The sequence below is a fragment of the Lepus europaeus genome, chromosome 17 (genome assembly GCF_033115175.1).
Source record: "Lepus europaeus isolate LE1 chromosome 17, mLepTim1.pri, whole genome shotgun sequence".
NCBI classification, from domain to species: domain Eukaryota; kingdom Metazoa; phylum Chordata; class Mammalia; order Lagomorpha; family Leporidae; genus Lepus; species Lepus europaeus.
Window position 1 is genome coordinate 3,762,486 of NC_084843.1, and position 17,249 is coordinate 3,779,734.

The following is a 17,249-nucleotide window of genomic DNA, read 5'->3' on the forward strand; positions in this document are numbered from 1 at the left end:
CTTGGACTTCACCAGAAAATTGTCAGGGGTCACCGAGAAACTCAAAACAAAGACGGGGCTTGCACTTGGGGTGCGAGATCTCTCTGCTGATGGCACAGAGACACTAGGAGGGGAGCAGCCATCCCCAGAGTGGGGGAGACATCTAAGAAGTAGTAAATCCAAGAGAGAAGCAACCAAGAACTGAATGAAGCTGGTTCTATCGGTGGGAACAAAGGGAAATGAATGTGAACAACTTAACAAAGCTAACGGCTAGGTGGGAAATGTGTACAACCTACAGACAAAAGACTGACTGATGGGGTTAAAGACGGCCAGCTCCCTGGCTGGCCAGGGATTCTGACGGACTCTTCCAAGGAGAAGCCACGCGGGCCCGATTCTGCCTTCAAAGACGAGACTTCTGAGGGTGCTGGAACTGAACGGTTGCAGAGTGAGCAGGTTGGGCTGCGCCATGCTGAGTTAGTCGCTAGCAAGATTAGAAGGCAGAGGAAACCAAGGGGCTGGGGAGACCAGCGAGAGAACGGCAGGAGGTGAAGCCGCCCGGCCTTCAGGAGGGGGCGAAGAGAGGAACAACCTGTGCCGCTGTTCCTGACGCCTGCAGTCCACCCGGAAGCCAAGTTTCCTCTCTCCCTGGTCTCCTGGGTCTCCCTGCCTCCTCAAAACAAACTCCATTTAGCCTGTTTTCATGTGCATGTGTTCTTTTGCATCCTAAAGTCTTAATTACAAGTCTTTTCATAAACAGTCAAAAAAGGAAAACACCCCAATACAAAAATGAACAAAAGGCACGAACAAGCAGTTCTCAAAAGAATACAGCTAGCCAATTAACATAAGAAAAAGTGTCCACCCTCCCGAGTAACCCAGGAACTAACATTTGGCAAAGATTTGGAAACTCCTAACAACCAGGAAAATGTCCTTCATTGACTGGGGAAGTGCAGTTTTAATATCCCTTTCTAAGGAGCGATTTGGAAACACTCAACACCGCCTTTGATTCCTCAAATCTGCTTCTGAGCATGTAAGAAAGCAATAAATCAGTAAATCCGTTCTCAGTTGATGCAATCTGTCAGCCAAACCCCAGCTAAGAAAATACCAAGATTTAAATACTGAACAATGACATGCATTTCAAGAGTTACTTATGGAAGCTAAAACTCAGAAGCAATATTAACGTGCAGCAATAAGGAATTGGTTAAATTAATCACGGGATGCGCGGATAGGTAAAACTGCTATGCCACCATCAAAATAACATTTTAAAAACGTTAAATAAATTGGTTATTGGTGTTATTTTTAGACAAAGATATATATTTATAAAATGACCCTTATTTTGTAAAATAAAACTCAAACATTTTTGTGTATATGCATTTTACACGTGTATTACACATGTTCAAACACACCATAAAAACGATGAACTGTCTTCAAAAGTTCATGGAAATGCACATTGTGAAAAAAATATGCATGGATTTCAATATAGTTTGCAGCAAAACAATGTTTAATCCCATTTTCCATGAGCTTTTGGAAGTAATCTGTATTTTATGTATGTAATATACACACATATTGCAAACACACACCATATATTCAAGGTAAATATATATAGTTAAAACTATATGTGTGTGTGTGTGCACGCGCTCACCAAATACTAATAGCGATTACCAGTGAATGGTGGAATATTTATCCTGCTTATTCTTTTTTCTAAATTCTATTCTACAAAAAACAAGTAAGACTTTATAATAAAAAGTTGTTTTTCTGATAAGTTGAAAAACTACAATCAAGGGGTGCTAGCACCCAACCAAATGAAATAGCAGACACATGGTCTGGCCCATCCCTGCTCCTTGCACCCACCTGCTCCCCACGGCACCAGGTCCTGGATTATACCCCTAAACGCCTCTTGTTCTTGTCCCTTCCTCTCCAGCCTACCAGTTTTGCTCCCATGGGAACCTCATCATCCCTGCACCCTCACAATTTTCGACCTCCTCCTGCCCACCATCCTCACTTCCCTCTGTGACACCATCACCCATCCTGCAGCAAAAGAGATTGTCCTGAGTAAAACCCACACCATGCCCCCCCTCTCTTTCCCACCCTACTGAGATCCTTGACTGGACTCTGTGCTAAGAAATGAAGTCGATTATTTAGTGTGGTTTGAGGAGCCCGCTGGGATTTGACCCCAAGCATCTCTACAACCTCAACTCAAGTGTGGTTAAAGATGCACACTCCAGAGCCTCACTCCCCAGGTTCAAGTCTCAGGTTTGGTGCTCACTCAGCTGCTCTGTGCCTGTTTCTCCATCTGCAGTTGCCTCTTGTCAAGCGCGAGGACAGTGCCTGACCTCTGGTAAGCCCTCAACAAATGTTTGCTGTTGCTGTTGGCTCCTGAGCCCCTTGCACATTGATTATTGCTGATAAAGGAAAGGAAGCAGCTCGCGTGCCTTCCAGGTGTCTGATGTTGTCATTGACTGGGAAGCAGCAGTGTTGACCAAAGGGCACCACTCCCCAGGAGGGACAGGCTCGAGGAGTTCAGGTTCAGACTCCCAGAGCCATCCAGGTGGACAGAGGTGGGGTCAGCGAGGATGCCGGCTCAGAGACTGTCGCACTAACTGAACGCCTTGGTTGTCGAAGACATGGCGTGGGTGGGGTCACCCCAGGGAAATGCAGCGGCAGCACAAACAGACCCTCGGAGAACAGCAACAGTCCCAGAAACAGGTGAAAGAAAAGAAACCCATGAGGGAACAAAGAGAAATTATCTAAGCTGGGAAAAGGTGCGAGACAAAGGAGCGGCCGAGGGGAAAGGAGTGGCAGGTGGCGCCCCAGTTCTTGGGAATGACCAGTGCACCATGTGAGTGTGCATCACACTCACGGGGGTGGACACAGGCACAGAAGCCGTGGTATTCTTCAGTGTCACGGGGTTAGGATTTGGGGTGCATGGTCTTAGCAGGGAGTAAGTGTGCCTTTAGTAAATCGCACCTTTTCCAGGAGACTTATCCCAGCCGTCCTACACCTGCTTCCCCGGCCTCTCCCTCCTTGACGTTCTTGCTTCGCTGCTCAGTTCTGCTTTCTCCTTTCATTTATATGATTATTTATTAATATGTATAATTTTTTTATTTGAGAGAGAAATAACGCCAACCTGCTGGTTCACTTCCCCAATGCCTACAATAGTTGGAGTTGGGCTGGGGCCGGGTCCAGGGCCAGGAGACAGGAACACAGTCCATGTCTCTCAAGTGAGTGGCAGAAACCTAACTACGTGAGCCATCACCTGCTGCCTCCCAGAGCTTGGAATCAGGAGCCGGAGCCAGGCATGAACCCCAGGGACGCAGGCATCTGAACAGCTCGGCTACCCACTCGGCTCTGCTTTCCCTCCTTCAACAGCTCCCCTCCCTTCTAGCACCCCTACAATCCTGGATGGCAGCCTGTTTGTCTTCCTTCTCCACTTTGCTCACTGACACCTGTGTTCAAAGCACTTAGAACGAGGTTGGCACCCAGTGGATGCGCAGTCAATATTTGTGGAAAATATTACGCTAAGACTACGGCCCACGCAGTTGGGACTCTCCGAAGCTGGCTGGGAAGACGACCCATTACCCCATTTGGAGAAAGTGGAAGGTCTTCAGTCCCAGTCCTTTCCCCTTATGGATCCTGATGAGAACAAATGCCTGTCTCTCGTTTCCATTAGATGCTGCTGCCGCCGTCTCACCAACATCCCCAGATGCACTTGGATTTGAGCGATGGATGGCCCAAGGCCCTCCCCAGACAGGCCCTGCCTGTGCCGTTGCTGGGATGATGGAGCAAAGCTGAGAGGGGGAATCCATCAGCCCCCTACCCCCACACGGGGCAAGAGGAGACAGATCCTCCCAGCCTCCCTCCACAGCACCCCATTATCTCTCAAGATCGAAAACAGTTCTCCGAAGATCGTTTTTGAACGGAACACAGAAACTGTTCTTTATCAAGATATAGCAGGGCAGCCATGTGCTTTTTATAAAACTGATTACGGAGACCAGATGAAAGACGTCGATGATGTCAAACTGCATTTCAAATCCCCTCGGTGCTCGGGGATGGGGGACTGTTTTCCATTATATTCGTTAAAAGTTCACCACTACCTGATAAAAATCTTGAGAAAGGGCATGCGTGTTGCTAAATTAGCTCTAAAAGCGGACAACTTAAAGTAAAATAAGTCTGAGTTAAGCAGGAGCTCAGGTTACCTGCGCAGACTTCCCGAAGGGGGTTCTACAGGGGAATGTTTGGCTGGGGCCCCTCCGGCTGGCCACGGCGGAGCCCTGAGGACGGAGCAGCCACGCAGTCTCTCTGTGATTATCATGATCACAACACATTTGTTTTCGTGCCCCATTTTACATACTGCGGATGCCTGCCTCTTGTTTTCTCAATTGTAAACCAAATCCCCTCCGAGATTGTTAAGCCCTAACCAGTCATCTTTCACCATTACTAGATTTGTCCCTCATTTATTCAATCCACATAGACCCACCGGGGGCCAGGTCGACGGAAGACACAGCACCCACCTCTTCAACAAGGCCCACTGCAACCGGCACAAGTAAAGCAGATAGTTGAGAAAAATCCAGAACATCCAGTGCTTCCCTTGGATGTAACGACTATTAACGTTTTGGTCAAGAGTCCTTGCAACATTTCCTGCATATAATACAGAAGGCAAACAGGTGGTTACAAAAGGAACCGTTTGCACCCCATGGTGGAGCCTGCTATTCTCTGAAACACCATGGATTGCTTTTTAAATAATCATCTGCAAGAGAATTTTTTAATTTTATTTTTTAATGCATTACAGAGACAGAGACAGATAGAGCTCCCGTTCGCTGGTTCACTCCCCAAACTCCCACAATGACTAGGGCCGGGCATGGATTGAAGCCAGGAGTTGAACTAAATCTAGGTGGTAAGATCCGGATCACTTGAGCCCTCACCGCGGTGAACCCAGGCACTGGCGAGCATCTTAACTTCCAGGCGAAACGCCCTCTCCTGATGAGAGTGTTCAGCGGCTGTGCGCTCCCCGGGGTTTTCACGCATCAGCCAGCTAAGAACTGTGTCTTTTCAAACTATCCCCAGTGCTGAGCCTTCATTAGACTCTGCAGGAGACAAGAAGAAAAGACTTGAGGACCTCACAGACTTTCGGGGGAAATGGGAATAACCCATTTCAGCTCAAAAGAGAGAGAAAGAAAAGGATTGATTCTTGTGTAAAGTCGTATCTCATGTCCCAGAGGTATGACAGTGCTGGATCAACTTTGTTTGGCACAGCTGGGAAGGACTTTGAATTTAGGTGGATGGGGGTTACCATTCAAGCCAGAAAAAAATCTAAAAAGAAAGAGCAATTCTAGAGGATAGAATATTTTTTTTCCTTCCTTCTCTCCCTCGTGCTCTTTCTGACAACCTAAACAGTTCCATGCACCTCGAAATCCCAGAGCATTTTCCGATCCCATCCGCCCAGACTGAAATGCCTGACACCAACATCTACACTGTCAACATCCTCCTATTTCTCTCTCCCTCCCTGCCTCATAAATAAATGCTTTAAAAATAAAATAAAAATACGAAGAAAAGGCGCAGACATTTAGCCAGCAACTGAGGTTCTGGTTAAGACGCTTGCATCCCCCATCGGAGTATCTGGGTGGATTCCCAGCTGTGGCTGCTGATCCCAGCTCCTGCTAGTGCAGACCCCATGAGGCAGCAGCGATGGCTCAGGTAGTCAGGTGTCTGCCACCCACGTGGGAGCCCTGCATTGAATTTGGACTCCTGCCTTTGACCCCAACCCAACCCTGGTGTTTTGGGGGTGAACTAGTTGATGGGAGCTCACTCGTTCTCACTCTTGCTCTCTCTCTCTCTCCCCTTTTCTCATCTCTTTCTCTCTCTCTCTCTCTCTCTCTCTCTCTCTGCCTATCAAATTAATAAATACCGTTTCTAAAGCCCTCCTGTTCTGGCTCCTCTTGCAATGCGGTATCTCTGCCCTTTCCCCTGTGACACCCAAAAACCACTCAAAATCACTCACATAACTTCTACTCTGAAGAAACAGACAAACCCAGACAGACGCACATGCGGCAAGTTTGTCAAGGGCTCTACAAATAAAGTATTGATAACACAAACGAGCCCTCAGAGACTGAATACGGAGTTGTGAAGAATGGCGAGAGTGGATGCTCTAGCCTAGAGGAACACTCTCCTATCACAGTTCCGAGTGCTAATGAGAAGGAACAATTGCTGAAATGTCTCTGTCTACAGCAATTGCTCCTAAAAAAGCTCACCAGCACAACTCTGACTCACTGCCCATCCTCGATAACACTGCGCTTTGGAAGAAGGAGGGTGAAGCAACAGGGCAGAGAGCTCCCCAGGATGCCCCAGCACAGCCCCCGCAGTTCCCAGACAGAACTGCTGCTCCGAACAGAGTGCGGTGTCGAACGCGATCCGTGCTGCTCTCAGTCGGGTCCGGGGATCCTAGCATTCAAGGTGCACAAGCCCTTTCTGCTCCATGCCTGGGGGCTGGACGGGCACTCGGAATGTGCTACCACCAAAGGAGCTAGAGCGAGAATACACAAACAACACGGCGGCTCTCTGTACGATGGGATTTGCTTCTGTCACAGAAAAGAAGGAAATCCAGACACGTGATGCAGTGAGAACACTGGGCTACGTGAAATACGCCAGCCCCACAGGACAAATGCTCCTGGGTGCCACCTTGTGCAGTACCCAGATCCACAGAGACAGAAAACACAGTGGGGTGTCCAGGGACTGGGTGCTGGCAACTCGATACCAAGTGTTCAGTGGGGGTGGAGTTCCACTGAGCGAGGTGGGAAGTTCGGGGTGTAGATGGTGCTGACAGAAGCCCGGCAATGTGGATGGACTTAGTGTCACTTAACTGTACACTGAAAGATGGCTGGAATGGTAACTTCTGTGTTATGTGTCTTTTACTGTAGTGGACAAACTTTCTCCATCCAAACAACATTAGCCTGAGGGGAAGAGGCGTTAGTGACCACTGCTGTCTCCAGAGAACCAAGGCACCAAGCGTGGACCAGCTCGCAGGATCTGGGGGACACGCTAGGGGAGGTCTCCAAAATGTAGATTGTGTGGCGGGCTCTCAGAGACCCAGTGACTGACTACCGCCCAGTGCTGCTTAAAAACACTGCATATATATATATATATATATATATATACACACACACACAGTATGGACTTCTCACAAATTCTCCTAAGTGTTGAGTTCCTTTAAGAGCTCCAATGGGTCTGAAATGTTTTCTGACTGAACGTGGTGATGGTCACCTGCCATTGAGGGAGTCTGAAAGAACGCAGACAGTGTCAGATTGGTTGTTCTCCATGGAGATCTTTCTGGAATATACTGTGCATTTATGCTATGCCGTAAGAGAGAGCATCTGTAGGATATAATACAACTTTGCCTTCAAGACAGAAGGCCCCAAGTACGCACAGACACAGAAGTAGATGGTGCAGGTTACCTGGCAGGCTTTGGACCCTTCGTGGCCCCTAACCCTGCAGGCACACAGCATGAATTTTTTTCAATTTAGCTGCAGGATACTAATATGATAAGTCAAGAAAATGAAATGAAACTATGGACTGAATGTTTGTATTCCCCTAAAATTCTACGTTGAAGATTTAACTCCTATGACTATATTTGAAGAGGGACCACTAAAGAGATAATTAAGGTTAAATCAGATCATAAGAGAGGGTCTCTAATCCCATAGGGTTAGTGCCCGTCTAAGCAGAGAAGCTAGACACGGTGGTTATCTGTAACCCAAGCAGAGAGCCCTCACCTGGCACCAACCTCATTGGCGCCTGGAGCTTGAATATCCCAACCTCTCTCACTGCCACAAAATCGATCTCTGTTGCTGCAGTTACTTATGTGAGAGCAATTCAAAAGGTATACAGTTTGGAGTGGAAGCAATCAAAGTGTACCTATACACAGGCAGCACAGTTGTCTGTACAGCACATCTCTACCCTGATTGTGTGGTGGTTCCTGGAACCTACACAACGCACAGAACTCTCCATACAAACAAGTATACTTTATTTTGATAAAACCTTTTTTGTTGAAGTGGAACAAAGACTTCTTTCTACAAAATGAAGGATAGACTCAACTGTTGAAACCATCTCCAGGGGCCAGCGCTGTGGCCAAGCGGGTTAATGCCCTGGCCTGAAGCGCTGGCATCCCATAAGGGCGCCGGTTCTAGTCCCAGCTGCTCCTCTTCCAATCCAGCTCTCTGCTATGGCCTGGGAAAGCAGTAGAAGATGGCTCACCTTCTTGGGCCCCTGCACCCACGTGGGAGGCCCGGAAGAAGCTCCTGGCTCCTGGCTTCGGATCGGCACAGCTCTGGCCATTTCGGCCAGTTGGGGAGTGAACCATCGGATAGAAGACCTCTCTCTCTCTCTCTCTCTCTCTCTCTTCCCCTCTATACCTCTCCTCTCTCTGTATAACTCTGACTTTCAAATAAATAAATAAATCTTTAAAAAAAAAGAAACCATCTCCAGCTTAAATCCCTCTTTGCTCAACAAGTTCTTCTTTCACTACCATTTTATGCTGTTTGCAATGTTCTCAAAAGCCAACGATTCCTTCCATCAGCACTGGTGGTAATCCACAACTATGCTGTTCTGAAGCCTGGATAGAGCACTGATCCATTCACCTATTTACATCTGCACACTGATCAGCCTTCTAAGTCAACCTTGTCTTTTTTTTTAAATATTTATTTATCTACTTAAAAATCAGAGCAACAGAGAGGGCGAGTCAGAGAGAGAGAAAGGTCTTCCATCTGCTGATTCACCCCAAATGGCCACAACAGCCAGTAGTCAGCAATTCCATCCTAGTCTCCCACAGGAGTGGCAGGGGCCCCGGAACTTGGGCCGTCTTCGGCTGCTTTCCCCGGAGCATTAGCACGAAGCCGGGCCTGAAGAGGAGCAGCCGGGACTGTAACTGGCACTCAACAGGATGCTGGCATTGCAAGTGACGGCTTCACTCAGTGCTCCGTAACACCAACCAAAATGAGTTTGTCCAAATGTAGCTGTTGTTGTTTGCTCATCCCTAGAGTACTGCCACTATAGACAAGATACCTGCTTGGAACAACTGTGGGTATAAATGGAACCTCAGATCTTTGACTTGTATTCTTCTGGATACTTGACAGTTTTAAAATCCAGCAGGCCGGCGCCACAGCTCACTAGGCTAATCTTCCACCTGCGGTGCCAGTACTCCCAGTTCTAGTCCCGGTTGGGGAGCTAGATTCTGTCCCGGTTGCTCCTCTTCCAGTCCAGCTCACTGCTGTGGCCCGGGAAGGCAGTGGAGGATGGCCCAAGTGCTTGGGTCCTGCACCCGCATGGGAGACCAGGAGGAAGCACCTGGCTCCTGGCTTCAGATCAGCACACACGCTGGCAGTAGTGGCCATTTGGGGGGTGAACCAATGGAAGGAAGACCTTTCTCTCTGTCTCTCTCTCTCACTGTCTAACTCTGCCTGTCAAAAAGAAATCCAGCAGCCATGTACTTGAGATCTTGCTGTAGGTAGTGACAGTGAAACTCAGGTGCAATCCTCGTAACGTTATACAACACAGATGATGAATGTGCTTTGCTATGGAACCCCTGCAGGTTAACTATGCCTTATCTAAGATGCTTGGGATCAGAAGTGTTCCGGATTTCTTTGGATTGTAGAATATTTGCATAAATGAAATGAGAGATCTTAGGAATGGGACCCAGCTCTAAACGCAAAATTCATTTATCGGCACCTTATGCGTCCATAGCCGGAAGGTAATTTTATACAATATTTTCAGGGCCCCTTTGCTTTTTGACTGTGACCCATCATACGAGGTCAGGTGTGGAATTTTCTATAAGCATTTTGTTGGCACTCAAAGAGTTTTGGATGTTGGAACATTTCAGATTTTCAGTTTAAGAACGCTCAACCTGTATGATCATATAAGCATCTTCCTTATACCTGTAATCATAAGTTCAGCAAGGGTGTGCACTGTGGCTCCGTGGGTTAAGCTGACTACTTGGAATGCCTACATCCCACAACAGGGTGCCAGTTCAAGTCCTGGCTCCGCTGTTTCTGATCCAGCTTCCTGTTAATGCATCCCAGGAAAAGAGCAGAGGATGGCTCGAGAAACTGGGTCCCTGCTACCATATAAAAGACCCAGATGGAGCTCCTGGCTCCTGGCTTCTTCCAGGGCCAGCCTCAGCTGCTGCAGGCTTTTGGATAGTGAACCAGTGAAGGCAAGTCTCTCTCTCTGTGTCTCTCTCCCTTTCAAATAGACAAATGTATCTTTTTTCAAGTCAGTGAACTACCTGACTAATTGATACTCAGAGTACAGAGTACCTGTTCATCATGTGCCTTTAACACACAGTGAGAATCCTGTAGGGACCTAAACTGCTAAACTCCTGCTAAAACTTCCATTACAGCCTCATGCATCTTTCTTCCTCCTTTAAAACTTCTAGGCAGACGGAACCCAGGAGGCCATTTCTTCCAATTTCACTGTCTGCCGGCAGCCCTCTACAGGAACCGTCTACACAAGCGTGGGTTGTATGTTCAAGGGCAATTAAGTTGCTAATAGTCAGCTATTTGCAAAGTCGCCTGCTGCAGAGGATGATATATTGTGGAGCAACCAACGCCAGAACTGTCACTGGAAAAAGCTGTGCTTTTGCCTAACTCTGGCTAATAAAGGAATTCCGCGCGTCTGAAATGGAGAGCGGAAGTCTGGCATGAGGAGCGCACACACAGGGAGGCGTCGTAGTGGGCGCTGGCTTACAATGCACGCGGGACAAGAGCAGAGACCACCACGTTTTTCCCATTCAGTGGTACCAAACACTCTGCCTCGTTCCCTACAAATTTCTTCCGAAACACTTAAGCAAGATAAGATGTTCTTCCTGCCCCAGATAGAAATGTTGTAGCTCATTAAGCCCTTTCTTCCAGAATACTAATTCTGTGCTTGACTGGTGCTTTATTACAGATAAGAGAATAATTCAAAATTAAAAGACGTGAAAAGAAGCTCTTCTAAGCTATCACTTAGGCCATTAGAGGGGGAAAATACTCTTATCAGATGGGATTTTTTAATAATAAAATGGACACAAACACTTGTTCAAGCTCTGACAGCCCAATTTCGCCTCCTTCCTGAACAGCACTTAGCCTGTGATGTGACAGCTTTTCAGGTTCCTGGAGCTGGTCTTTTCTGAGATGAGATTGCCAGAGCTCCCTTCCTCTGATCTTGGCTGACCTCCAGCAGCCGGCCTGGCTCTCCCAGAGTCTTAGGATCTCCCCCTGCTGGCCTGCAAGGACATTGCCCGACGGCATCAACCAGGGACCAGTTGGCCCCAGAGGCTGGGTACCCCCATGTCAGTACTTTTAAGTGGGGCTTTTCACCCCTTCTGGTTTTGGCAATTGGTACTTAAGACAAATTTGATGTGAACGCTTGTCCTTAGATGCTTACAAGAAACCTGCGGGCAGGTAGCTAAATGGCCCTACAGAAGCAAAAGTCGTCCAAGCTGGCTCCAGCAGAGGCGGCGTTTTCTCCTTCACCGTTACCAAGACTGTGCCTAAACCTGCAACACAGAATGCTGCTTGTACTGTCGACACTGAACAAGGGCACATCTAAAAGTTCATGGGAAACAGAAATAAAACATAAGTTTATTTTGGTGCAAAAGAATTTTTTGAAATCCTTGCAGAGGTCTTTCATAATATGCACTTCCCATGAACTTGGGGATGACTCCCTTGTAGAAGCAAAAGAAGTTCACCTTCCGAGACACAGGCATTTTTAACCAGCAGTTCAGACATGGAACAAAGGGTTTTTCCCTACAAAGACACTTCCAGAATCTTCCCACACCTACAGCAAACGCTCCAGCCCGGAGAGCAGCTGAACAGCACGGATAGGAGCCAGGTGCTGTCTCCCCGAAAGCCAATGTCGGCTACAAGGGCAGATCGCAAGGGGCCATCCCTTGGCCTGCAGCAGAAATGTGCGCTGGTGAGCAGATTTCTTTTGTCCTCCAATATTATGCAAATAGGCAAATCAAATTAAGTACCTGAGATTTTTTTTAATTAAGGGTTTTGATTAGACACGGATCTGGTGTAGGCAGAAGAAGGAATTTTCTCCCAAAACCCCAGACACCCTGGCTTTTCTGCAGGTCTCCAATCAGGGCAGCGCTCCCAGAAAGGCAGGGAGCTCATCGTTTGATTTCCAGGTGGGTGGGCACCTGGGACACAGGTGTAAGAATGGAGCCTGGGAACAACAGAAGGCGAGAAAAGCTCTACAACTTCTTTAAAAATCACACACAGCTGCTCAGCTCCTCTGACGACTTTTGTAAGAGAAACACAAAGGGAAGTAACAAGCCGAGTCCCTGTTTATCCAAAAGAGGCTTCCAAGTCTCACATACCAGAACTGAAACCTGCGAGCTCCCGTAGATCCCAACCACGGCCAGAGGGCAAGACTTGAGGACTGTTCCAGCTGGAGGTGTTGCACCTGTTCCTCCGGAGGCGTTCCTGCCTCCCACCCCATTCCCAGGAGTTCAGTTCCTGCAGGAGGAGGCAGACACAGGCCAGAGGCCAAGGGAGAAGTGCAAGGGCATAGTAGGACCTTCTGCACAGAAGCCAAAATAATTACTTCCTCATAACAAGATTCAACTTTCATCCTGCACGCCCCTCACCTGCATCATCTCGTTTGATTTTCACAAAGCTCTGTGCAGAAGGTGAGGTCATCTTGAGCTGACTTCTCCCATGCAGACGGAGAAACTGAGACCCAGGGCTAAGTATCTTAAGAAAGATCACTAAGAAGCTTAGGTTCAAGCCAATGCTTAGAGAACTGCCTTGTAGATGCTAAGTACGCCATAAATATTTGCAAGTGCGCAGATGAATGATTGCAATATGGCTGAGAATGGGCCTGGAAACTCATTCTCCAAGACAGTGGCCATTATCTCGGTGAGAGTGAGAGGCAAGCCAGCAACAACGCCCCAGAGAAAGAGAGCGGAACACCTGGATCCAGCCATGGGTTTGCCATGCCAGTCACACGATGCTGCACCAGTCGGTGCTGCCCAATCCTTCCGGCAGGAATTCAGCCTCACTTTGGGTGATCCTAGCCATGGCACAGGTCCTAGATTTCGGCCTGTGGAACCACTCTAAGGTGTCCAGGTGGAGGTGAGCAAATGTCACTAAAAATAGCATCTCCAGTGAGTGCTGCATCACAACCTCGTGGACCACCCAGACTGAAGTCGCCATTTGGATGAAGGCTCAGCAGATCAGGGGCTGGGGAGCAGCCACCCCCTCCACCTCCTACACCAGCACAGCAGGAGGCTGGATATCCAGTGCTCTGTCGTTAGCCCATTCAAGAGACATTAACTGACTTTACCTCATCCTTTACCTGACTGAAGAACAGGTTCAAGTGTAGAAGAAGTAGAAGTGGGTGATAGATACGCCAAAAGATGTTCAATAATAATCACATTTGAAGATCTATTAAAATAAAGAGATCTCTTTCCACCTACCAAATTGTCAAAGACCAAAAAGATAGATAAAGCCCAGTATTGATAAAGGTGTAGGAAAAAGCTATCTGTCTGTAATACAGCATAGCACACCCTTTTGAGGTGGTTATTTGGCAACACGAGTCGTTACAATGTCCATGCCTTTGGACAAACGACTGGAAACACACAGAAGGGAAGAGTGGAACCGAGACATTCACTGCCGTATCGTTTATGGAAGTAAAGGGTGGAAACAAGATAAATAAATATGAGTAAACAGGGTAAGATAAAAAGTAAAGATAAATAAATATGGTGCAATATTACAACATCATTAAGGATGAAGAGGCATAGTTCTACTTATTTGCCTGTAAAGACATCTGGAATATTTATTAAATCAGAAAAAAACTGTTAAACCGCATGAGGGAGTTATCTGGGTGGCCATCTAGACGATCTGCAATTACACCACACACTGTTCCCTGCACCATCTCCGGTGATGAGATGGCCGGTGACTTTTGCTTCTTTATATTTTCAGGTTCATCAATAATTTCAATAATCTTGTACTAATTTCATAATTGTCAATCAGACAAATGAAGCTATTGTAACTTTGTAAAAAATAAAATATGAGGGTAGCCACCAGCTATCTAAAAAAAGAAAGTGTGCCTCTAAATTACCAGAAATATTTTTTAAAAAATTAACAAAGGAAGGTTTATCACTATGGCAAACATGAAAACAGAAAAGAAAATATTTAAAAAAACAAGGGGTCTTCGAGAAGTTTATGGAAAATGTGTGTGGTGAAAAAGCCACGTGGATTTTAAATCTTTTACACTAAAATAAACTCATCTTTTAATCTGACTTTCCCATGAACAATATGAAATACCATGTGTGTATATATATTTTAAATAATATCATTTCCTTCCCTTTTATTCATTTTTTGTTAAAGATTTATTGATTTATTTGAAAAGCAGAGTAACACAAAGAGAGAGGGACAGAGAGAGAGAGATCTTCCAGCTTCCAGCTTCACTCCCCAAATGGCCTCAGTGACTATGGCTGGGCCAAAGCCAGGAGTGCAGAAGTCCATCCAGGTCTCCCACGCGCTTGGTAGGGGACTGAGTACTTGGGCCGTCATCCTCTGCTTTCCCAGGTGCTGGATTGGAAGGAGAGCAGCCAGGATTCGATACTGGACCCTTGTATACATTAAAATAAACAAACAGCACACAATATTAGCAGCTGAAAATGTAAGCTGTTCGTGAAGTGCAGGTGTGAAACAGTGGATAGGAACAGCATCAGACCACCCACCCCCAGCCCTGGCTTGCCGGGTGTCAGAGGACGTGGTCAGGCGACAGGAACCAGGGCCACATGCGTTTGTGCAGGGAAAGAGCTCAGAGAACACAGACACAGATCCAAGAACTTGTGGGAATTCAGAAAAGGAAAAGAAAAAATTAATTTAGATCCCTAGCTATTACTCTACACCCAAATAAATTCCACAGGAGTTAAATATATAAGAAATAAATCCTTAAGTTATTAAAAGAAAACATGGGTAAATATTTTCATAATCTTGGAATAGAGAAGGTCTTTTTAATCATACTGCCGAGACAGAACCAAAAAGGGAAAGGTGGAGAGGTTTTTCTATAAAATATTAAGAAATCATAAAAATATTTCATATAAAATAGCATGCTTTTCCAAATGGAAAAGAGTAAACTACATATTTATTACAAGCCTGACAAATGACAGCTTTATCTTCAAAATATAAAAAGCACATATAAATCAATAAGAATTGGTGTGAGTAAAAAATGAACCAAGAAAAATACAAACATACGAAAAGACAAGATTGAAGAAATGCAAACGTGCATGACGCGTTAGCAACTTTTCCCCCAGCGAGCAGGTAACAGGAAACGCAGCTGACTTCAGGGGAATGCACCGGTTCCCTCCAGCTTTGTCTCTTGTTGACTTGCGCCAGTGACAAGCCCATTATCTCCTGCTAGTGCTGTATCCTCTGCACAAGGAATCAAGACAGAGGCGGCTCCAGAGGCTCATGCGGGAATGTCCCCTGTTCCCAAAGCTGCCAGAACAGGGGGCCAACAACTTAGTACAAACACATGGGCTTATCACCTGATAGTTCTGCGAGTCAAGGCAGAAGTCCAGAGCTCAACTCAGGGTGTCAGCAGGGCCTTGTCCCTGCTGGAGGCTCTGGGAGAGCCTCTGCTTCCTCACCCTGCCCAGTCCTGGGGACGTCGCGGCCCCGGCCTCGCCTGCACCCCCTCAGGCTCCTGGCTCCCCTCTCCTACCCTTTGAGGACCCATGTGGTGAGGTTGTGCCCACCCAGGTGATCCAGGCAGACTTCCTTCCTCGAGACCCTCTGCATAACCCCTCACGCAACGTCTCCTTTCCTAGAAGGCAGCTCCTGCGCAGTTTGGGTGCAGGAAGGGGGGCGTCTTTGGGAGGCATCATTCCGCCTATCACAGTGTACCAGCCTAGTCAGTGCACACAGAGCACCACGCCCAGAGCTGAGCTACAACACGCACTCGGACAGTGCTCGATATCATTAGCACTAATGATTACTGTTAATGATCAAGGAAATGTAGAATATCCAGGGATGGCAACGAAGTGGAAAGAAGCAAGCTAGAACCTAACGGAGGGGTGGGGAGGGGTTTGCTCCCCATCAGAGCGCTTGGGTTCGCTGCCAGGCTGGGGCTCCAGCTCTGGCTCCTGACTCCAGCTTTCTGCAAATTCACACCCTGGGAGGCAGCAGTGACGGCTCAGATTGTCAAATCCTGCCACCGACGTGGGAGACTGTGGGCCCCTCGCTCCCGGCTGTGGCCTAGTCCCACAGGCATTTGAAGAGTAAGCTAGCAGATGGGAGCTCTCTCTCAAAAAAAAATAGTTGAAGTTTTTTAAAAGAATTAAAACGTGTCTGGTGGAGGATACACTAGCGGGTAATCAGCACAGAGCAGTGTAGACACCGCTTCAGAGCTTGCTCTGCGAGCACGAGCTGAGCCTGCAGGAGCTGCGCCGTGGGCCCAACGTGGCACCCACGGACACTCTTTGCAGGCCTGGTCATAACCGTGAGAACCCATTAATACCTCCTAGGAGATCCACGCCCTGCAATACAGCACGCTCATCTGGAATTGTTATGTAGATGGTTGTTTCACAGCCTTTATCCTGGTCAAAACATACCCGAAGAGTGACATTTCACTGGATTCCATCATACATTCTGATTGCCATTGTATGTGTGCGTGTGTGTCTATGTGTGTGCATGTGTGTCTATGTGTGTGTCTATGTGTGTGTATGTGTGTGTGCGTGCGCGTGTGTGTGTAGGTACCCATGCAGAGAAGCTCACAGCTGCCCTCAAAGTGCTCCCAGCATACCTTGCTGGGTGGCCGGCTTCCAGAGGGTCCAGACTCCTGTGTATTTGTCACTGTTCTAGAACATTTGCTTGGTGAACCCGTGTCCCAGGTTTGAGAGGATGCTGCTTTTCTGTTGGAACCACCAACATCACAGAGAGAAGACCAGGGAGTTAAGAGCCAAGAGGCCTAGTCTCTTGGTAAAACTTGAAATTCGCTAAAGCTCATTCCACATGTAGACAAGTTCCCCACCCAAACCTCAGGACGTAGTGTTAGAATAGGAAAAGAAAACCAGATGGTAATATGAAAACAAAGAGTTCAGGGCCAGAGTTGTGCACAGTGGGCTAAGCTGCCGCCTGCAAAGCCAGCATCCCATATGAGCACAGGTTCAAGTCCTGGTTGCTCCATTTCTGATCCAGCTCCCTGCTAATGCACCTAGGAGAGCAGTGGAAAATAAATACCTTAAATACTTGGGCCCCTGCCACCTATGTGAGAGACCCGGATGAAGC